We start from the raw sequence: 24,689 nt of genomic DNA on the forward strand, positions 1-24,689 counted from the left end.
GTCCACCTATAGACCTAATGCCCACTCCCTCTTAAAATGCTCAGTAACACCTTTCGTTTGATACCCATATCGTACAAACATTCTAGAGTCACCCTTGGTCCACCTTTATGGCGATATCTCGAATAGGCGTCCACCTATAGAACTAAGGATTACTCCCTTTTAAAATACTCATTACTATCTTTCATTTGATACCCATATCATACAAACACATTCTAGAGTCACCCCTGGCCCACCCTAATGGCAACATTTCGAAAAGGCGTCCACCTATAGACCTAATGCCCACTCCCTCTTAAAATGCTCAGTAACACTTTTCGTTTGATACCCATATCGTACAAACATTCTAGAGTCACCCTGGCCCACCCTAATAGCGATATCTCGAAAGGCGTCCACCTATAGACCTAATGCCCACTCCCTCTTAAAATGCTCAGTAACACCTTTCATTTGATACCCGTATCGTACAAACAAATTCTAGAGTCAGCCCTGGTCCCCTTTATGGCGATATCCCTAAATGGCGTCTATCCATAGAACTATGGCCTACTCTCTCTTAAAATACTCTTTAATACCTTCCATTTGATACACATGTCATACAACCACATTCCAGGGTTACCCTAGGTTCATTTTCCTACATGGTGATTTTCCTTATTTTGTCTCCATAGCTCTCAACTGAGTATGTAATGTTCGGTTACACCCGAACTTAGCCTTCCTTACTTGTTTTTTATTTATTTTATTTATCTAGTAAACATTTTTTTAATGCATATTTTAAATAAATTACAATATTGAAAGAGCACATTCAAGGGGATTCAAGGGGTTGTGTAGCGCAATATATAGCTTCTCCAACCCAATTGTCAACCTCACCTTCGAGCGGCGAATCCCGTTTCACTAACAGACGAGGCTCTGGCGACCCCAAGCTCCTCATGGAACTTGGGGGTGGGGAGGGAGGGATGGCCTGAAGGTTTAATGTGGCCATATAAATCGTTCCCGAGATGGTCGGGCCAGCACCTTAATGGTGCTGTTACCGGAGCGTATCGGATCTGTATCCGACAAAGGACCATCACATCGATAACACTCCCCAAAGCCTTCGGGGAGTAACCTAATCGCTACAACAACAACAACAGCACATTCTATTACTATATAACATAAGAAAAGTACATGGCATTTTTTATATTAAATTTTAAAATAGTATTAAATGTCAGTTCACATAGTAAAATTCTTTTTCAGCGTGGGGTGTATAGTTTTTAATAATATTATAGAATAAGTTCAGAATAATTCAGATAATTAGTTAAGGTTACGATAGATAAACAATTGCTAATTAGTTAAGGTTCCTATAGAGAAACAGTTGATATAGATACAGAAATTAGATATGGTTTACAACAACATCTTCAGCAAGGTTTCTAGATCGTAGTGGCCAAAAATAATCAGATACATTTTTATTTTCCTTTGAAATAAAATTAAGATTTCTTATAACCTGCACAGAAGCAGGGAGAGGGTTGAACATTTTGCACGACGTGTATGTATAAAAGCTTCTGAAGTGAGATGTCCTAGCATGCGCAATTTGTAGCGATGGAAGCAAATTGCTCCTAGGTAGGTAGGTAGGTTGAACTGGGCGGTCCATGAGGACCTCACATAGACTGATTGAGTCCGTAGTGTTACCAGAAGTTTGTTTTAACGACCAAACTGAAAAACCCTATCAAAAACCAGGACCTATGTTATAAAATAACTCCGTCCTCTTGGCAAATACTAGAAGCTTCCTAGGACTTAAGCCACTTGCTGCTTCTAGATCTGACAGCTGTATCACTCCTAATAGCTGGAGTCTTAGCCTGGCAAGTGCAGGGCACGAGCACAGAACGTGCTCGATCATTTCCTCCTCCAACCCGCACTTCCTACACCTGCTATCACTGACCAAGCCTAATTTAAAGGCATGTGACGCCAGAGGGCAGTGTCCAGTCAGAATACCCGTCATGAGTCTACAGTCCTCTCTTTTTAATGATAGAAGCAACTGTGTTAGTCTAAGGTTGTAAGACCTACACATAATCTTCGACACTTTACAGCCCCGCGCTTGAACCCACGCCTTTTCTGCTTGGTCGATCATGTGCACCTCTCGCCTTCGCTTAATCTCGCCCAATCTAATTGGGACGTCTACGGAGCAAGCTTCAAGGGATGCGCCCTTTTTAGCTAATTCGTCCGCTTTTTCATTCCCATCTATTCCCATATGCCCTGGGACCCAATACAGATGTATGCTTCTCCCTGTCCCGATTCTCTCCAGAGACTGCTTACACTCTAACACGCATTTAGATGCTGTGCTATGCGAGATTATTGCCTTAATTGCTGCTTGACTGTCAATATAAAAGTTAACACGGTTGCAGCTTAAGCTAATCTCTTCCAGGGTTTCTACTTCTTTGGTTACGGCTAATATTTCCGCTTGGAAAACGCTACAGTAATCCGGCAGCCTGTAGGATCTGCTTAATTCCGGATCAGCGCAGTATACCGCAGACCCTACTCCTTCCACTATTTTGGAACCATCGGTGTACACATGTATCGCCTCGTCCGCCATTTGCGCACCCTTGCGCCAACCGCCCACCTCTATTGTGGCCTTAAGATCTCCCTCAAAGTGCAGGTAGGGAATCATGTAGTCTGTTCGTCTTGTGACTGAGGACGCTATACTACTATGGCCATATGGTCGGCGCTCAAGCTGCCCCGAAGCATCGAGCCTGGTTGCGGTCGTTAACGCTTTGTTCTTTGCTACCAGGTCTACAGGTGGAATGTGCAGAATGGCATACAGTGCAGCCGTCGGGGTTGTTTTCAGGGCTCCCGTAATGCAAAGCATCGATAGTCTGCATACCCCCTCTAATTTTTTGAGGTATGTTGTTTTTTGTGTGGATTTCCACCAAACAAGAACTCCATAGTATAGAATAGGGCTTACAATCGCTGTAAAAACCCAATGAGAAAGAGAGGGCGATAGGCCCCACGTACACCCCAGCATTCTTTTACATGCATAGAGTGCCGTTGAGGCCTTCTTGACCCTCTCCTCCACGTTGAGCTTCCATGACAGCTTACTGTCTAGGATGATTCCTAGATATTTTGTGCAAGGTTTCTCCTGTAAGGTCACCGCTCCTAACTTAGGCCTGGTCCAATTTGGGACCTTGTACCTCTTTGTAAACAAGACCATATCCGTCTTCTCCGCATTGACTTTCAGCCCGACATTAGATGCCCAGGTATGAATATCCCGAAGCGCCCGATCCATCAAAGAACTAATCGTTGGAAGGCATTTTCCACTTATGACAATTGCAACGTCATCTGCGTAAGCCGTAAGTTTTACGGGTCCCTCATCGAATTGCCTGAGCAGTTGGTTGATGACCAGTGTCCACAGCAGAGGTGATAGCACCCCTCCCTGCGGCGTGCCCCTGTCCACTGATTTCGTGGCCTCGTACAATCCCCATTGGGATGTAATCTTCCTGCAATTTAACATGCAGCCGATCCATCTGATTAAGGCAGGATGTACTTTAATGTAATTAAGACCATCCATAATCGCCCATTTTGCAACATTATTGAAAGCCCCGGCAATGTCCAAGAAGACTCCTAGAGCATACTCCTTATATTCCAGGGATTTCTCTATGCTTATTACCACCCTATGCAATGCGGCGTCTACCGACTTGCCTTTGGTGTACGCATGCTGTGTTGTGGAGAGCAGCTTTTCATCCACGGTGGACTTTATGTACACATCTATCAGCCTCTCAAAGGTTTTGAGCAGAAATGATGTTAAGCTAATGGGTCTATAGTATTTGGGATACACGTGACCGATCTTCCCCGCCTTTGGTAGAAAAGCTACACGAGCAGTTCTCCAAGAGTGCGGTACATGATTCAGTCTTATGCACCCATCGAATATTATTTGAAGCCATTCCACGACCGCCCTACTTGAGACTTGTAGCATGGCCGGGAATATACCATCTGGGCCCGGCGATTTAAACTTAGAAAACGTCTTCACTGCCCACTCGATCTTGGTATCGGTCACCAAGCACGGCACCACTAGCTCCGTGATCGAAGTGTGAGTGATGTCTGCTGGTTATTCTAAACCGTCTCCCGATGGGAAATGTGTATCGAGAAGCACCTCAAGGGATTCCTCACTATCACGTGACCATTCCCCGTTCTCTTTCTTTATTAGTCCCTGGACTATGTTTCCCTTTGCTAGGACTTTTTTCAACCGTGCTGTTTCACTGGAGCACTCTATGTCCGTACAGAAACTTTTCCATGAGTTTCTCTTCGCCCTGGTAATTTCACGCTTGTAGATCCTCAGTAGATCCCTGTACTCGTCCCGACACGCTTCGCTTTCCGCGGTCTTTGCGAGTTTAAACATTTCTTTTACCTGTCTTCTTAGAAGACTCCGCTCATTGCTCCACCATGGCGGCTTTGCTTTTCCTCTGAATCTTCTTAGAGGGCAAGCTTTGTTATACGCAGTCATAAGCGTCCTTGTTAGGAATTCATTCGACTCCTCCAGTTCCTCTACATTAGCAACCTCTTTGGGTTGTCCCAGTTTCGTTTCTACATGTTTCTGGAATTTAGTCCAATTCGTTGCCCTAGGGTTTCTAAAGGTTCCTCCCTTCTCTACCCTCTTTAGTGGGATGCTGAAGCTTATATACGCATGGTCGGAGAAGGATGGTCTATCGAGAACCATCCAATCATACCTTGATATATCACGCTCGGAGCTCAATGTAATATCCAGAACATTGCTGGATGTTGGACCAATGTATGTAGGAACATTTCCCCTGTTGGCTATCTGCAAATTGGTTTGCAGGATGTAACAAAATAGAGATTCGCCTCTCTCGTTCGTATCTGCTCCTCCCCACGCATTGTGGTGCGCATTTGCATCTGCGCCTATGACCAACCGCCCTTTGCGCCCTTCCTCCTGTACTAGCCTTTTGCACTCCATCGGTGGAACCTCCGCAGCATGGGCCATGTAGCAGGGCGCCAGGATAAATGCCTGCTTATTCTTTTGCTCAACGGCCACCGCTACGAGATCCTCGGTGGTGTAATTAGGCAGCATATATGAATGCAGCTGTTTGCTTACCATTACTACAGCTCGCACCCGTCCTTCCGTTTGCGCGTAGTAAACGCCAAACCCGCGCGCGCTAAGTCCAGAAACCTTTCCTCCCGATGAGAGCCACGGCTCCTGGATCAGCGCCACGTCAAACGAACCCCCCTCAAGGGTTAGGAGGAGTTCGCTCGACGCCACTTTACTGTGTTGGAGGTTTATCTGTAGGACTCGCAGCACCATTGGGCTGTTTGTCCCCCTCCAGCACCTTCGTCTTGACGTCGTCGTCCTCCTCTTGCCCTTTTGGTTTAGAGTATTCGAGGCGCCCTTCAGCCCCTCGTGAATGTTGTGCCGTGTGTTCCTCTGTGCGAGTCACAGCACCATTTAGCGTTTGGTCCTCTTCTAGCACGTTCGTGGTGACGTCGGGGACCTCCACCTGTCTTTTTTCCCTTAGGCTTCTGAGGTCCTTTTCGACTTCGCCCACTTCCAGCGTGTTAGGATTTTTATCCTCGGGACTTCTTTTCCTGAGTCGCATGTAAATTTTGCCAGTGCCAAAGGACATTTTGCCAAGCTGCGTGTACAAAATATCCTCCGCCTGCTTGTTTATTTGGAAGATGTAGAACTGACCATCCTCGGTAGGCCGAGATACAGTAAGTACCTTCCAATCCTGTGTCGGTATGTTCGGATTCTGATTCTGCAGAAGTCGCAGTGTATCCTCCGACTTCATCACGCATGGTATCCATACCTTAACTTTTGGTACCGTGGGGATTTGCGCTTTATCCACCACCTCAAACCGCGCGTTCGTGCCTTGCCTTTGGAGGTTTGGAACGACTTCCTCCAGCCACCGCAAGCTCGCGATGTTGTCGCACGCTATCATCTTCACACCATTATACCATCCCCCCGAATCAAAGGTTGGAAGGGGCTTACTTGGTTGTTCCCGCACCATCTTAAGCATTAAGCTAATAAGCTCCCTTTCCACAGATCTCCAACTTTCAGTAGTCATTTGTCCGAACGGACTGCTACGATCAACCAGCGCCACAGTCAGTGACTGCTTTGCCACATCACTCATCTTCTCGGGAAAAGCAGGAGTCTTAGTGTTATCTCCCTTTGGAACCTCCGAGAACACCGGAGTCTTCGCGTTAACTCCCTTTAGCGCCTCCGAGAAAGCCGGAGTCTTAGCGTTATCTCCCTTTGGCTTATCTCCTACTTCCGTAGTTGGAACTTCCCTCTGACTGGCAGCTTTCGAGGTAGTTGCTACCTCGCTATTGGAACCCATCTGTCTTACAGCTTTGGGCCTACTTGTCTTGTCTATGCGACTGCCCTGCCTCGCGGCTCTAGGACTGGGTCCTTTCTGCCTCTTGAAAGCAGGCTTGTCGCCTTCTGCCGAACGTTGCCTCTTCATTCTGCCATTCGACGCTTCTTCCTCCTCGTACCGGTTGCAGAACCGAGGGTTTCTCACAACCCTCAAATTCTTTGGGTGCATGGCTAAAATACATCAACCTCGTTTTATTACTAACGAGTAGCTTGTGTAAAGCAAACCATGTCCTCAGCATATGTACATCGTGGGTAATATCACATATTAGTTCGAAGTAGCTCGTTGTACTATACGCAATGGCAAGATCATATGCAAAGACAGTCGTTTTGCCCTTCATTAGAATTGAAAAAATTTAATTAATATAAATCAGGAACAGTACCGGACCAAGGACAGAGCCTTGGGGTAGGCACATATCAACGTCCTGCAGGCTACTGTAGTAACTACCCACTTTAACTTTTTGTATTCTATTAGAAAGATAGGATGTAAACCATTTGTACATAATCCACGAAAACCTGCACGATGGATTTTGTCCAGAAATATATTCCTGTCTACCATATCAAAAGCTTTTGTTATGTCGACAAATAAACCAGCATCGTTACTTTTGCTATCTAAAGCTTTGTACACCTTTGAGCAGAAATCTAGCAGAGCATCCTCTATTGAAAGTCTGGATCGAAATGCGAACTGCATGGGGCTGAAAAAGTTCGATTTATCTAGAAAGTTCACAACTCTATTTTTAACCGCCTTTTCAAATACTTTGGAAATCGATGGGAGTAGGGATATGGGCCTGTATTTACGTGCTCTTATCCCCTTTTTTGAAGATCGGGATTACAATGACACATTTAAGATCATCAGGAAAACCACCCTGAGTTATACTTTTATTGAATAAATGTTTCTGTATATCTACTATGTTGAGCGATATTTTTTTAAATAAACTATTTGAAATACCGTCATCGCCGCAAGAGCTAGAGTTGGTCAATGTTTTTATAATTTTAGCGATTTCGTAGCTGGATATGGGGTTAAAAAAGAAACTGTTAGTTGCAACTTGACATAAGGGTAGATTGGCTGCAAACTGACAATCACAAAGGGTTGAACTTGAATTACTTGAATGTAATAAATTTGTTAGCAACTTCTTCTGGGTCTGACTGACTTTCAGCACGTAAGGTATCTGGCTCGTGGCTCCCTACACTGTCGCGGTTTAGGAAACTGTTGATGACGACCCATTCTTTTCTGGTATTGCCCAAAGCTGAGTTAAAATTGTTTGTAAAAAGATATCGCGCGTAGTGCGTATGGCTTTATTGGACTGATTGCTAATTTTATTGTATCGAGTGCGAAGCTTCCTACAATTGGGATGCTTAGCACATTTTTTGCCTAAGTTATTTTTGAACTTTATTTTCTTTAATAGATCTCGGGTAATCTACGGTTTAAGTCGCAGGACTTGTTTACGCTGACTCACATTAAGAGTGCAGTTATTGACGTGCACTTTTAAAGTGTTTAAAAATATAGCATAAGCTGCCTATACGTTACTTTCCGCGAACACGTCTGACCAATTTTCGAGAAGAAGCTTGTTCTTCAGCATCGTAAAGTTTACCTTAGAAATCGATTTACGAGCGCGGTTGATAATTAGTTTGCCTGACGTAATACCAGTTAGATGTATACCATTCATCGTGTGATCGGTTACTTGCAAGTCCATATTAAGACTCGTATAATTTCTATTAGGAAGCGAATTGAAAGAACAAAACGCGTGGTCAATGCAAGTGCCTGAACTTGTTCGTGTTGGTTCATTTATGTAGGATTCCAAACCATTTACCGCCATAAAAGCCAAATATTCGTCAGTAATACTGGAACGATGCAAAATATCCAAATTGATGTCACCAAGAATAAAAATATTAACCAATTTCGCATTAACCACTAAAGAGGAATATTCTTCAATGAATAACGAGATAGGAACAAACAGTCTGTATACCCCCAAGAAAATGAATTCAATTCAATTCAATTTATTATTTCACATATTTGTACAAGTGAGACTATTGTCTCTTAAAGTATCTACATCGATATTTGGATATGTGTACAATATAATAATGTGAGTATAACAATGTTTATATTAATATAAAGAAAATAACAGAAATAGACAATGTAGATTCCAGAAAATAGCTAAAATAGTGTTTTTCGTATATCAAAAAAATCTGACAAAGCCAATTTAAAGCGCGATGCATTGGGCTCATTTTTAATAAAATTAGGTAATGAGTTCCATACTTTGATAGTACTGACAAAGAATGTCCTTGATGATGAGAGATATTTATGGCGTGGAACGATGAGGTTACAGGTTCTGTCAGATCTAGCAAAACATAAATTTCGGAATAGGTATTCTGGTTGTTTTTTATAAATTAATTTATTCAGGAACAATAGATTGCGATAGTTTGGGAATGTAGTAAGACTGCAGTCAAGTATTTTAAACGAAAACTCTAATATGTGCTCAAATTTACGCTTCGAGTAGATATCTTGCAACAATTGTTCAATGCAAGTTGTAGCTTATTTCTAGACTTGCAGTCTATATCACCAAACACTAGCCCTCCCAATGAAATGAAAGGAACTATTAGTAATCTGACTAACATGCCAACCTAATAAAACCGCACTGCATTTTATTAGCGCACGCAAACCAACGAGCGTTTTTTGCCCTAACCCAAATAAGCATGCGTTGCGACAATGTAAAGCATGTGTGCAAACGTCAAATCTAAATGTCTCACAGAACAAAAATTGGAAATCGAGTTAGGTTTTCACGCAGCAAATTCAGTTTGGGTTGCTCTCATACAAGTTGTATGTGCATTAGACATTTTTGACAGAAAATGACTTGCGTGCGTTTATATTAGGTTGGCATGTAACATTAATTTGACATTTGGAAGAATGAAAGCAGCTGTGTACCACAATTTCCTTAGCATAAAAAAAAATGATTGATAAAACGTAGTTAATATATCAACACAGTTAAAATTGGAATTTAGTTTGAACCCTAAACTACTAACGATCGACTCATACTTAATGGTAATATCCTGTAGTATAACCGGTGGCATATTCTCTACTAATTGCGGAGAGTGCGAGATGCAAATAGCTTTTGTTTTAGAAGCATTTAGATTTAAATTATTATCACTCGATCACGAAGATTTGCTTTCGAGATCCTCGTTCATCCTACAAACCAAATCCTCAGATAAGCCAATAGGGCGAGATAAATATATTTGGCCATCATCAGCATATAGATGTATTGAAACACTTTTACAGCAATGAGTAATATCGTAAATGAACATACTAAACATAATTGGTCCAAGTATAGATCCCTGAGGCACCCCCGAGCGCAGGCACTTCGTCTCAGAGCAACCACTTTTAACTACTACCTTCTGCCAACGATTTGTAAGATAGTTTTCGAGCAATCTTGAAGCACTAGAAGAGAATCCAAAGTAGTGTCGTAATTTCATTAAGAGAATGGAATGATCTACTGTGTCAAAGGCTTTCGAAAAATCTAAAAGTGACATCCAGTCAAATCACCCCTATCGTAGGCAGGGCGGATGTCTTCAATTACCTTGAGTAAAGCCGTCGCACAACTATGGCTGGCTCTATAATCAGACTGGCATTCTGAGAGAAGGTTGTTCTTATTGAGGTGGTCGGTGATTTGGGCCACCACTAACTTTTCCCAGATTTTAGAAAGAGCGGGTAATGTGCTTATCGGCCGAAAATCCATTGGCAAAACAGCCGATGGCTTTTTAACAATAGGAATAAATTTTGCTATCTTCCAAGCATCGGGAAAAGTTGAAGTTGTTATGGAAAAGTTAATAATATGTGTTAACATTGAAACAATGTTGATTGCAATAAGTTTTACAAACCTAAGGCTTATACCATCCTCACCAACGGCATTGGACTTTATTGAGAATAGACTTCTTCATCATCATCCTCTGTAACTCCGAAAAATTGAAATTTGTTATTATCTAGTGTGTACATCACATTTTCATTTAGTTCGCCTTTGATATTAATGGAAAGCTGTAACGTATCTGCACTTTGTAAGCTATTACTAACTGACGAGCAGTCAAAAGTATCGCATACAAAAGATCCAAAACCTCCTGCACTGTTGCTGTCATTGGTATTTGTATAAAAGTTGTAATGGGGGATTTATAATCTCCTACTTCATACGAAAAAATCCATATTTCAGACAAAAATATGATATCTGGTTTTATACCTAACGCTTCTATATTACCAACGAATACATCGAAATTTTGTCTAAGACTACGTATATTTTGATGGATAACTAATAATTTGTTAGAATCAGTTGATGGCGAGTTATTCAAAACATTATTGCTAGCGACGATTGGGTTATCATTAGGCAGAACATCTGAGAACATCTTTAAAAGTAAATATAAAAATTAAGAGAAGAGCTAAAATTAGTTAGTTAACTATTAAATGTAAATCATCAAATGTTCTTATACTGATAACGTTCTCATTGTCGGCTTTTTTCATTAGGAAGCTAGATTTCTCTAACCATAAATATTTATATCGTTTCTCTTGTTTTAATTTCTATGCCGCAGTAAACAAAGCTAGAGTGAATCGAGAGAGGGCATCGTTTATGTAAGTTAACACAACAAACGTTGCAATAACAAAATTATTGCATCACAGCAATATCAAGTGACAGTGCGAACATTTAACCTGATTGTCTCCCATGGGCAAACGGCACAACACGCGTTACCAAAATATGATGACGCTGCTACAACAAACCCGGGAAATATTCCCAGCACATGCAGGTGCGACGTGACCTGACAAACATACAAATGTAGAATTAGCCGTAAAGTAGAATTAAGAATAATATTAAAGTCAGTTCTAATTTGAAAGTGAACGAATAAAGTCGGACTTCGTGTCCACAAAAAATATTTTTGAAGGATTTAATGTAGTAAAATCCTAACTAGCGCCCGAGCGGTAATAATCGGGTGCAAACGCGCAATAAAATCGTTGTGGCAAAGACACCTCACGCAGCTCCAAGCCACCGTGAGTTTAATCGGAAATCAGTTAAAGTGCTTAATCGACCGATAAAAAACAAGCGCCAACCCGGAACGATCGTGCAAACCATAAGGGACCAAGTGCAGGAAAAGAGGCCCCCACTAGCGAAAACAAAAAGGAAATACACAGATATTAGCCGTCTGCCCAGGAGACGAGGATGTTCCTGATTATAGCGTAAGGAAATTAGAATTTTAAGAAAAACCTGTGAATCAAGTGAAATTTTTTTAAAGAAAAGTGAAAATAAGAAAAGAAAATTTATTTAAACAAAATTTAATAGTATAAAAATATTTAAAACCAGTAATTTTATAGGAAAATCTATGAATTAAGCGGAAAATTTTTTAAAGAAAAGTGAAAGTAAGAAAAGAAAATTAATTTAAAGGAAATTTAATAGGAAAAAATTTAAAGTGAGATAATTTTTAAAGAAAAGTGAAGTTAGAAAAGAAACTAATTTAGAGAAAAAATTAATAGTATAAGAACATTCAAAATAGGAAAACAAAACTTACAGTAGGACATAGGATAGAATTTAACAATCAAATTCTAAACTACAATACTAAGTTGTACGAAAAAAAAGATAAAAGCTGCGATTCGCTACCCATAATATAAAAATTTAGGAAAAGCTAAAAAATAAACAATAGCAAATTGACCTTATGGCCGTTGACCTTATGTCACCACACCATCACACTAATGCATTTTCATCGGTCCTTGATACGTATGCAAATTTCAAATTAATCAGACTTCTAGAAACCGGTGAAAATTAAGCTCAAAGATTCCGCTACATACAGACCAAGCTAATAAAAGCGTGTTAAAAAAGGGCTCCAGTATGCTATTTCGTAGATGTGCCATGCATCCACTTCTATCATTAATAAAGGAATGCGTTTTTCGCATTATGTGCAAGGTTTCAAATCTATGGCCATTTGGGGTGGTCATAAGTTCAATTGACCTTATGTCCGTTAACCTTATGTCAACCCACCATCACATTATTGCCTTGCCATCGAGCCTTGATACGTGTGCAAAGTTTCAATCAAACTTATGGCCATTCAAAGTGGTAATAAGGCCAATTGACCTTATGGACGTTGACCTTATGTTACCACACCATCACATTAATGCATTGTCATCGACCCTTGATACGTGTGCAAAGTTTCAAATTAATCACACTTCTAGAAACCGGTGAAAATTAAGCTCAAAAATTCCGCTACATACAGGCCAAGCTAATAAAAGCGTGTTAAAAAAAGGGCTCCAGTATGCTCTTTCGTAGATGTGCCATGCATCCACTTCTATCATTAATAAACGAATGCGATTTTCGTATTATGTGCAAGGTTTCAAATCTATGGCCATTTGGGGTGGTCATAAGTTCAAATGACCTTATGTCCGTTAACCGTATGTCAACCCACCATCACATTATTGCATTGCCATCGAGCCTTGATACGTGTGCAAAGTTTCAATCAAACTTATGGCCATTCAAAGTGGTAAAAAGGCCAATCGACCTTATGGCCGTTGACCTTATGTCACCACACCATCACATTAATGCATTGTCATCGGTCCTTGATACGTATGCAAAGTTTCAAATTAGTCAGACTTCTAGAAACCGGTGAAAATTAAGCTCAAAAATTCCGCTACATACAGGCCAAGCTAATAAAAGCGTGTTAAAAAATGGGCTCCAGTATGCTCTTTCGTAGATGTGCCATGCATCCACTTCTATCTTTAATAAACGAATGCGATTTTCGCACTATGTGCAAGGTTTCAAATCTATGGCCATTTGGGGTGGTCATAAGTTCAATTGACCTTATGTCCGTTAACCTTATGTCAACCCACCATCACATTATTGCATTGCCATCGAGCCTTGATACGTGTGCAAAGTTTCAATCAAACTTATGGCCATTCAAAGTGGTAATAAGGCCAATTGACCTTATGGACGTTGACCTTATGTCAACACACCATCATTTTAATGCATAGTTATCGAGCCTTGATATGTGTGCAAAGTTTCAATCAAACTTATCGCCATTCAAAGTGGTAATAAGGCCAATTGACCTTATGGCCGTTGACCTTATGTCACCACACCATCACACTAATGCATTGTCATCGGTCCTTGATACGTATGCAAAGTTTCAAATTAATCAGACTTCTAGAAATCGGTGAAAATTAAGCTCAAAGATTCCGCTACATACAGGCCAAGCTAATAAAAGCGTGTTAATAAAAAGGGCTCCAGTATGCTCTTTCGTAGATGTGCCATGCATCCACTTCTATCATTAATAAAGAAATGCGTTTTTCGCATTATGTGCAAGGTTTCAAATCTATGGCCATTTGGGTTGGTCATAAGTTCAATTGACCTTATGTCCGTTAACCTTATATCAACCCACTATCACATTTATTGCATTGTCATCGAGCCTTGATACGTGTGCAAAGTTTCAATCAAACTTATGGCCATTCAAAGTGGTAATAAGGCCAATTGACCTTATGGCCGTTGACCTTATGTCAACACACCATCATATTAATGCATTGTCATCGAGCCTTGATATGTGTGCAAAGTTTCAATCAAACTTATCGCCATTCAAAGTGGTAATAAGGCCAATTGACCTTATGTCACCACACCATCACATTAATTCATTGTCATCGGTCCTTGATACGTATGCAAAGTTTCAAATTAATCAGACTTCTAGAAACCGGTGAAAATTACGCTCAAAGATTCCGCTACATACAGGCCAAGCTAATAAAAGCGTGTTAAAAAGAGATGCTAGCGATAATTTGGACAGAAATTATTTATACGGTTCACGTAAAGTGGTAGTCTTTACGGACCACCAACCCTTGACCTTCGCTTTGAGCAACAACAACTACAATGGCAAGATGAAGAGGTGGAAGTGCATCCTAGAAGAGTATAACTATTAACTACAACATAAACCAGGAAGAACCAATGTAGTTGCCGATGCACTCTCTAGGCCTCCTAGAACAGAAAACAATTGCCTTTCAACTGCCACTTGTCACAGCAGCGATAGTTCCTATCACGACCTAATACCCAGTTTGGAAACACCCATTAACCTATTCAAAAACCAAATCCTCTTAAAATCAGGCCCGATATCAACATATCAATTCAAAATAGTTTTCCCGACTTATCATAGACACATTGTAGAGGAACCAGACTACGATACTACCCGACTCATTAATATCCTTAAAAGATATTTGAATCCATCCGTTATAAACTGTATAAAAACAGAAGAATCAGTAATGGGGAAAATCCAAGAAATCTACCCCACCCATTTTAGATCTTACAAAATAAGGTTCACCAAAAAACAAGTACAGGACATCATAAGTGAACAGGAGCAAGAGGAAATGATCATAAAGACTCATCGAAGAGCACACCGAAACCATTGTGAAAATAAAACCCAAATTTTAGAAAACTACTTTTTCCCAGCCACGGCCAGAGAAATAAAAAATACAATTAAGAACTGTTTGGTATGCAGCGAGAATAAATACGATCGCCATCCCAATAACCCCGAATTGAAAAAGACGCCATTACCACAGTACCCAGGACACATCCTTCACATCGATATATACGTAACAGAAAAAAACCTAGTACTAACGGCAATCGATAAGTTATCAAAATATGTTCAGACCAAAATTATAAAATCCAGAGCAATAGAATACGTGAAAGAGCCCTTGCGTGAACTTTTATTCAAATTTGGCGTCCCAGAACTCATAGTCATAGACAATGAGTCAAGCCTAAATTCCGCATTCATAACCTTTATGCTCGTGTACACCCTCGGCATCCGAATATATAAAACTCCTCCATAGAAAGGTTTGTTTAACGGACAAATAGAACGCTTTCATTCCACTCTTACAGAATTAATACTTTGCCTAAAAGCTGAACGAAATTTCTCATCATTCCCCGAACTTTTGGACAGAGCAGTTTACGTGTACAACTATACAGTACATTCCACAACAGGACGAAGACCAATGGAAGTATTTTTCGGACGAAACGTTAGTACAGACCCAAGCCAATTTGAACAAGCTAGGAGAGAAATTACAGAAAAACTCAGGGAAAAACAGAATACGGACCTTACCCAACACAACAAGAAACGCACACCCACAAAGACATACATGCCAGGAGATATTGTATTCGTGAAAACCGACAAACGATTAGGATACAAGATATCCCCAAAATACAGAAAAGAAATAGTAAAAGAAGATAAAAGCACAACAATTATAACTGAATCAGGAAAGACTGTACATAAAAGTAATCTTAAAAGATAATAACTCCTACATTTACAGACTCCATCTCCTCCTACCGACTAACGGAGACGTAGAAATTTTGGACTACACGCACTCCTATTTAGTGACCATCAACAATGGACTCGCCAAAATTCAGGACGGTACCTTTAGACTTATTCACGTAATTGACCTTAATAAGTACGAAGCACTTTTGACAGACATTCACACTCAATTAACAGAGCGACTACCTAAGGACAGTTTTCTTTATCCAATCCTTAAACATGAAACAAACCAAACCCTCGAAATCCTTGAATCCCTTAAACCAATAAAGAAACTACGTAAAGAAAGAGCTATTAATATCCTATGCACTGTGTGGAAATGTCTGGCTGAATCACCGGACCACGATGACCTAGAAATCATTAACAACAACCTGATGAACCTAAACGAAAATAATAATAAACAAACGATAATAAATGAACTTTTTAGTAAAAGGTTAAGCAATATTACCACAATGACAAATTCAATTTTAAATGCAATAAGTAAGGATAATAGTGTAATCGATGAAATTGTAGTAGATTTGCAAAGTAAAATAAGGTTAATAAAAGATGAATTAATAAATATAAAATACGCCATACAATGGGCTAAAGGAAATATCCTTAATACTGTAATACTTAACAACCAGGAAGTAAACGTAGCATTAGAAAAATTAAGGGCAGAAGAAATGCCATTTAACAACGCAGAAGAAGCGTTAGAATTTTCAAATATAAATGTTTTATGTAAAGAAATGATAATTATCTATATGGTAAAAATTCAACTTACAAGTAATGAAACTTTTAGGAAAATAATATTAAGGCCAGTAAAAAAGCAAAATAATATTTCAATAAATATTCAATACGACGAAATTTTGAAATGTAAAAATAAAACATACGGCATTCGTAAGCATGCGAAATATACAATGAAATATCAATATGTAATAGAAATAATTTAGTAGACTTAAGTGAAGATCAATGTATACCTAGATTAATAAATAGTTTGAATTCGAGTTGCTCTACGATGTCAGGTCAGCACATATCTGGGGTAGAAGAGGTACAACCAGGCATTATCCTGCTAAACAACTTCAATGGTCAGATAGAAGTTAACGAGGCACCACAAGAAATTAATGGGACACAACTTATCCAGTTTTATAACTCAACAATAAAAATAAGTAATCAGTTATACAGAAATATTGCATCCCAACCATTTGAAGCCATACCTTCAGTCCTGCAGCTAACCCCAGCTAAAAAAGTTCATATGGACATTTTATCATTAGAATTTCTGCAATAACTACACATCAACAACACAAAGCGAATTGATTTTTTTGAGAAAGACAACATTTTCTATTGGGACACTGAAAATCGTAACCATCATAGCGCTGATGGGTATATTAATTATCATCCGACACGTAAATCAATTAGTATTGAATACATAGAAAAAAACCAAGCAGCTCAACCTGAAATTCCTACAGGGGTTTTACCCAGCCAGACAAATAAAATCCCGACCTACATCAAGTTCAATGATCTTCCGTTCTTCTAATGACCGAGGACGTTCATTCTTGAGTGGGGGATAGTCAACACAACAAACATTGCAATAACAAAATTATTGCATCACAGCAATATCAAGTTAATGCTGGCCGATCCCGTGATTTTTGAGAAACAACGTTATATGTGATTGTGACCCCTCAGTCACAGCGGTTTTTACCCGCGACTGTGACTGAAACAAAACGAAAACGACAACAGGAATCAGTTTTATATTTTTCGGTAATCCTTTACTTTAGCTCACAACTGCTAAAACTCGACCAAAAGTATCGGGAGAGGTGTCAAAAGACGCACTCTGGACCCAGGATCACGAATCCGAAATCGGAAATTCAAAATTTTATTTCGTTTCGGAGATATTTGCAAACAAAATTGAAAATTTTCATGTGGTTGTTGTAATTTTGATAATTTTGGGGTACCCACAAGAAAAACTGTGGGTAAAAGTGTTTTGCGCGGATATAGATTTGGTCTCCAAACCGGTGTTGGACCCAGCCAGGATAATTTTTTATAAGCGCGGCCGAAGGCCGCCAATACAGAAAGGTGTTCTGCGCAAAAATACTATGGATCCCGCCCCCGTTTTCGGAGAGCTCCTGGGCCATTTCTCGGTTTTTTGGAAATATCTTTTGACAGAAATACAATTTTGAACTTCCGCTTTCGGATTCGTGGTCCTGGGATCAAAGCGCGTCTTTTGAAACCTCTCCCGATGGTCCAGTTTTAGCAGTTGTGAGCTAAAGTAAAGAATTACCTATTTTTCCGTATGTGTTGCGTATAAGTAGCAGATGTTGCAGAAAACCTCTGAGGGCGGATGTTGTAAAAACGTTGGCGATAACAGTTTTTTGACAAAAAAAAAAATATTTTTTGGGTTTTGGTCGAAAAATTGACCCTTTCGACATTTTTTTTTCGCAGGCTCGAAAATTATTTTTTTTGGGTATGCGTAGTGGAACTTTTTTTGCTGAGCCCAAATCCTATCGAGAAATCGATGGCGCGATATCGGTTAATAAATCGACCCAGTTTAATATACATACATAACGTTACTGTTACTGCGACCATCGGTTTAACAGTGGATATGGACTGTTAGCGGAGGTGTTTCTATAGCCGCCTCAGTATAATTTTCTGGAACATGTACTGTTATTCAGTCGCAGCTTAAATAATACGCTCATTGTATTGGTTTATAGCACAGAAGCGATTTGTTCCTGTGATCATAGTGTAGGGTTAATTATTCCCTGACAATAAAAGAATGCATTGATTTCTTATAAAATACTATATTTAATCAATACAAATTGAAACTTCTTCTTTGCACAAATTCTAGAGATCACCAACTAACCTTCCGATAACTAAAGAAAATTAAGTACAGATAAAATGCAACTTAACGTACCAAATAGATTGAAAAGGAATCGATAATACCTATAGAACACCCCCCTAAACTTTTAATTTTTACAAAGGTTTACTGTATGTATGAACACTGAAAAATAAAAATTTTAAAGTTTTCAAATAGAAAAATATTGGACAGAATTAATATCAATTTTACAAAGTTTTACAGATTTTTTTTTTTTGCAGTAGGATTATTACCCTGTGACTGGTTGGTTGATTGTTGCTTTTCATAGCTGTGGTCCTCAAGTAACACATTGGAATTGTTGGGTTTGGCATAGGAATAGTCCTTGCGAACGACGTAAGGATTGTGAGGTTGCACCATTGGTTGAAGAGCTGAATGATTTTGTTCCGCTAACATCGGTGATGAATCTTGCTCAAAACTATCTGGTACTGGCTCGGTATGTGTTTGCGTAGCTGGATTAGAAAAGGTTTCGTTTGGTTCAACTTGCTCCAAATGAGCAGGTTTAAGTTGCTCAATTGGAACGTTCACAGATTGGCAGTCTGATAAATACGGTCAGAAGGTCGAGCAATGACTGCAAAAGGCCATTCGTATGGTCTTTCAAGAGAGCGTGTGTTCTCCTTGCGAAGAAAAACATGAGTGCATGACGTCAAATCCTTGAAACAAAATGGTTTACGTTTGTAGTTATGCGCTGTTGGAACCGCTTTAAGCTCACGCATATGTTTTTTAAATTCACCGAGAAACGTCTGCGAATTAGGCGCGATGTCATGATTGAAAAATCCTCCGGGAACCCGTAATGTCATGCCATACAGATAATCGGCTGGAAATGCATTTAGCCCTTCTCGTATACAAGTTCGAAGACCCAGAAGTACCGTTGGAAGAGTTTCGACCCAATTGAACCTTGATTTATGACACATTGTTGCCGATTATAAGGCTGTAGTTCTAATACGTTGGGTACCAATAAATTTCAGCAGTTCAGTGAACAAAGCTGACTCGAACTGCGAACCCTGATCTGTTGTAATTAATTTCGGTGAGCCGAATCTGCAAACCCAGCCATTATAGAATGCTCTAGCGATGGTGTCTGCGCTTTGATCTTTTGTGGGTATCGCTTCTGGCCACCTGGAAAAACGATCAATAAAAGTTACACAATACCTGTATCCTTGGCTGAGCAAAAGGGCACCAATAATATCGATGTGCACGTGGTCGAAACGGCCGTCTGGCGCCTGAATTACGTTCGGTATCCTTTGTACATGTCGGTTTACTTTGGATTGTTGACAGTCTGTGCAATTACGAGCCCAACCTGCAATATCGCGTTTCATATTTGGCCAGAAAAATTGCTGTTGGATAATACGTAGCCACTAGGATGTGACAAACGGAAACTATTGAATGTTTGGTTATGCCAGTTGACGTTGTTGACGAGGAGATGTTTTGTCGATGCGTTGTTTGAACGCATATACTAAAGGTTTGTGGTCAGTGAGAATCGCAAAATTACATCCTTCAAGGTAATGCCGAAAATATTTTATGCTTCTTTAAATTGCAGTAAGCTCACGATCATAGGTGCTGTACCTTGATTGAGATGGAGAGAACTTTTTGGAAAAAAAAATGAAAGTGGTTCCCACGTAGAACCTTTCGTTTGTTGCTCGACGACCGCCCCGATCGCCGAGTCAGAGGCGTCTGTGATTAGGCGAAGTTTCGCGTCTGCCGACAGATGCACCAGAAGTGTCGCCCTAGATAAATCGGACTTACACAGTTATGCCTCGGTTATCCAAACTATAGGCGTTCGATCGTTCTTTTTCGAACCAGACAAGTACTTTTTGAGCGGGGCTTGCACTATAGCTGCTTTCGGAAGTGAGCGGTGGTAAAAATTAATCATTCCTAGGAATCGCCTTAACTCTACCACTGTCTAAGGCTTTGGAACATTTTGCATGCCTTACCCTTCTCAGGTAGGGGCGCGATACCCCCACTGGAAACGCTATAACCTAAAAATGTTACCTCTTTGGCTCCAAAAAACATTAGTCCACATTGATTTTCAAATTATTGTCTTGCAGAAGTTGGAACACTATCGTCAAGTGTTGTTTGAGCTCTTCAGCTGAAGATGCAATCTGGAATCTGCTGATAAGCTCGCACAAGATCCAGTGTTAAAAATATGGTTTTCCTATTTATACTATTTGTGAAGTCCTGAGCATGGGGTATTGAGTATCTGTCAGGTACAGTGACATCGTTCAACCGTCTGTAATCCCTGCACACCCTCCAATCTCCGGATTTCTTTTTAACCAAATGTATCGGGCTAGCCCATGGGCTTTTGGAGGGTTGGATCCATCCCAGCTTCATTAAGTATTCGAATTCGGCTTTGGCGGCCTTTTACTTCTTTGGATTGAGTCCAGCTGCTGGTTGAAATACAGGAGCACCCTTAGTCGTAATGAAATGCTCAACTTTACACTTGATAGGTGCGTGATTTTGCAATATACCAGCGATTCCGGAAAATCCTTTCAAAATTTTAATAAACTCGTTTTTACTGTCGTTGATTGTAGACATTTTTAATCGCTCTGTATGGCTAGTGACACCTCTTGACGTTAGCTTAGTATTCTTGTCAATGAGAAGTTGGCCTTTAAGATCAATGTTTAGGTTGTAGTGCGAAAGGAGATCAGCACCTATAATTGCATAGGGTACAGCGGCGATACAAAATGTCCACTCGATTGCCTGACGAAATCCGAGATCGAGAACGAGGCGCTTGTCACCGTACGTAGGAATTGTAGTATTATTAGCTGCATAAAGTTTGAAATTGCTTTGAGATGTGTGCTGGAAGAAGAGAAAGTTCAGCGCCGGTATCTATAAGAAACGTTGAGCCGGACCGGTATTATCGATTCCTTTTCAATCTATGTGATACGTTAAGTTGAATTTTATCTGTACTAGATTTTCTTTAGTTATCGTAAAGTTAGTTGGTGATCTCTATAATTTGTGCAAAGAAGTTTTAATTTGTATTGATTAAATATGGTATTGGTAATTTTGTAGTTTAGGGGCCCACCATAAAATTGGGCATTTTTTTGGAGTGAGGTGCCAAAAGACGCGTAATCACTTCTAGATCCAGAATCCGAAACGGAAGTTAACTTTTTGTACCCGTTTAAAAGTTATCCGCGAAAAACTGCTCCATTGGGCACGTTTTGTGCCGCACAATTACGTTATTGTAGGCACATGAATCAACTCAATTCCGATATTTGGTATATTAATGTAATTAGATATATACGAATTAATGAAAAAATGACTTTGAGTTTCACTTATTTATTCTTATTAAGGAAACCCGAATATGAAAAATCTCGCCTATTTCTTTGTTGCAGTTAAACACATGAACACACACGAACGGAGATGAATAGTGAAGCCTGCTCTAGTCGGAACAATGCAAGGTGGTGGCGGCTCGACATAAATTCAGATAAACATCCGTGCTCTATGGTTTTGCTTTTGTTGAAGAATTTGCAATTTAATATACATATATAAGGAGATAAGTTTTTAAATTATCGAAGCAAAGCGCCGCAGCCGAAAATCTATTCATTAAGCTTAAAAAAACCTTACAGGCGAAAATTTATGTTTTATGATGCGAAATGAAAATAATCAAAGAGATTTTTTCATTTTACGAAAAAGCGCCGCAGACGAAAATTTGGAATAAAAAATCGCGCGATTTCTTATTCCAAATTTTCATATTTTATGATACGAAAAGAAAAGAAGCCCAGAGATTTTTTCATTTAACGAGAAAAGCGCTGTAGGCGAAAAATCGCGCGGTTTTTTATTCCAAATTTTCATATTTTATGATACGAAATGAAAAGAAGCTTAGATATATTTTCATTTAACGAGAAAAGATTGATAACATGTTAAAAGAAAAAATTATACAATCAAGTAAGAGTCCTTATAATTCACCCATATGGACGGTACCCAAAAAAGGACAAGATGAATTAGGAAGACCAAAAAGAAGAATGGTAATAGATTTTCAAAAATTAAATAATGAAACGATAACTGATAGATATACAATCTCTGATGTAAATATGACAATTCAAAATTTAGTAAAGGTTAAAGTATTCATACTTAATCGGGTTTCCACCAGATTAAAATAAAGGAAGGTGATAGAGAAAAACAGCATTTAGTATAAATGGAGCAAAATATGAGTTTTTAAGAATGCCATTTGGATTAAAAAATGCAATTCCATATTCCAACTATGCATTGACGATATCCTTCGTCTTTATATAGGAAAATTCCTATATGTTTATATTGATGATGTACTCATAAAATAAAAGTGAAAAACACCCATCAAATTAGAAGAAAACGCTCTTAAAGCGATTGAAGTAGTAAAAGAAACTCTACAAGAACATATAGAATTATTTCAACAAGATTTTAATAAATCATTCGACTTAACTACGGATGCAAGCAATTTTGCAATAGGAGCAGTCCTGTCCCAAAGTAAAAAACCAATATATTTTATATCACGAACATTAAGCGAAACAGAGCAAAAATACTCTACGAATGAATAAGAATTTGTAACCATAGTATGGACACTACTAATTAATTAAGAAATTATTTATATGGAATAGCTGATTTGACAATATATACTGATCACCAATCACTAATATTTTCTATATCAGAGAAAAACCCAAATAATAAACTCAAAGGAATGAAAAATTTAATAGAAGAATATGGAGCTAAGATAATTTACAAACCTGGCACCCAAAATGCGGTAGTTGACGCTCTAAGTCGTCAACAAATTAATCAATTATCCACTGATAATGATTCGATACACTCACAAGACAGTTCTCCCTATGAACAAATAAAAAGAATAAATAAATCAGTAAATCATTTTAGTAATCAAATAATAATCGAACCAGGAGGAAACAATCTAATACAGATACATACTGAACAAATATTTGATAACTTACGACACACCATTAACTTCACGACTATTGAAACGCTAAAACATAATCTAAAAGAGGTCATACAACCAAACAAAGTAAATGCAATCTTCACGACAGCAGAAATATTATTCTTAATAGGAAAACCCGTCTTATACATTTTACATGAAAAGATTAATGTCTACATGTACAATTGATAAATACTCAAAATATTGTTATCTGAGACAAATGCAAACAAAAAACGATATATATATATATAACTAGACGAAATACTCTCACAAATTTCCCCAAACGGTAAAACATTAGTCAGCGATAACGAAGCTTACTTTACTAGTATTCAAACGAAAATGCTATTAGAAAGACTACAAATAACATATATCACTACACCACCATATTGTAACGATTATTAACAGCACTAAGGATACAATCATCTCTAAGCCGATGCTAAGCGGTGACTTGTATGCACATAATTAATTAAATCATTTTGTCTACACATATGTACGTATACGCAGCGGAGAAGCAACGCCCAATGCGAAGTCATATTGGGTACAGTGGAACAGTTTAGAATTGATATCCGGTTGCCTTCATCGAGTATGGGACAGTGAGGATGGTCAATGCAAGAAGAAAATGATAGTTGTTCCCAGAAAGGGATTCCTGACGTGCTCAGCGAGCTGCATAATGGTCCAAGTGGAGGTCATCTTAGAATCACGAAGACGCTCGAAAAAATTAAGCAGAGATTCTATTGGGTTGGTTGCCGTCAGTCGGTCACCGAGTGGATTTTCAACTGCGAGGTTTGCAACAGAGCGAAAGGGCCCAAAACACGAAGTCATGGCCAGATGAAACAGTATATTTTAGGTGCACCATTTGAAATGACCGCCATGGATGTCGCAGGTCCATTTCCTACTAGCAACAAATACGTACTGGTGGTTATGGATTTTTTCAGTAAATGGCCAGAGGTATACCCAATCCCAAACTATGAAGCAGAAACAATAGCAGAAGTGGTTACAAACGATTGGGTTGCAAGGTATGGTGTATCAATGGAGTTACATTTTGACCAAGGCAGCAATTTTGAATCAGCTGTGTTCCAAGAAATGCGCAAGAAGTTGGGCATTCGAAAAACACGGACAACTGCATTGCATCCTCAGTCCGATGGTATGGTGGACCGTTTCAATAGAACATTGGAGGAGCATTTAAGGAAAGTAGTAGACAAGCACCATAAGGACTGGGACACACATATCATTATTCTTGATGGCCTACCGATCCCGCAAAGGTAATTTTTGGCAATAACCTTCGACTTCCAGCTGATTTGAAGTATGAGATA

At 39.3% G+C, this 24,689-nt stretch overlaps 1 protein-coding gene across 9 annotated transcripts in view; it reads right to left on the bottom strand.

Annotated features, from left to right (window-relative positions):
• LOC137244275 (synaptic vesicle 2-related protein) overlaps nucleotides 1-24,689 on the bottom strand; it is a 2,198,928-nt gene that overhangs the window by 2,055,412 nt on the left and 118,827 nt on the right. Inside the window, exon 2 of one of the 9 annotated variants that reach the window (XM_067773025.1) lies at nucleotides 23,180-23,276. The exons of the other annotated variants lie outside the window; for them this stretch is intronic. The gene's annotated coding sequence lies outside the window, so the exon portion shown is untranslated. The remainder of the gene's footprint in view (nucleotides 1-23,179; nucleotides 23,277-24,689) is intronic. 9 annotated transcript variants of the gene reach the window in all.

The sequence above is a fragment of the Eurosta solidaginis genome, chromosome 3 (genome assembly GCF_040869045.1).
Source record: "Eurosta solidaginis isolate ZX-2024a chromosome 3, ASM4086904v1, whole genome shotgun sequence".
Lineage (NCBI taxonomy): Eukaryota > Metazoa > Arthropoda > Insecta > Diptera > Tephritidae > Eurosta > Eurosta solidaginis.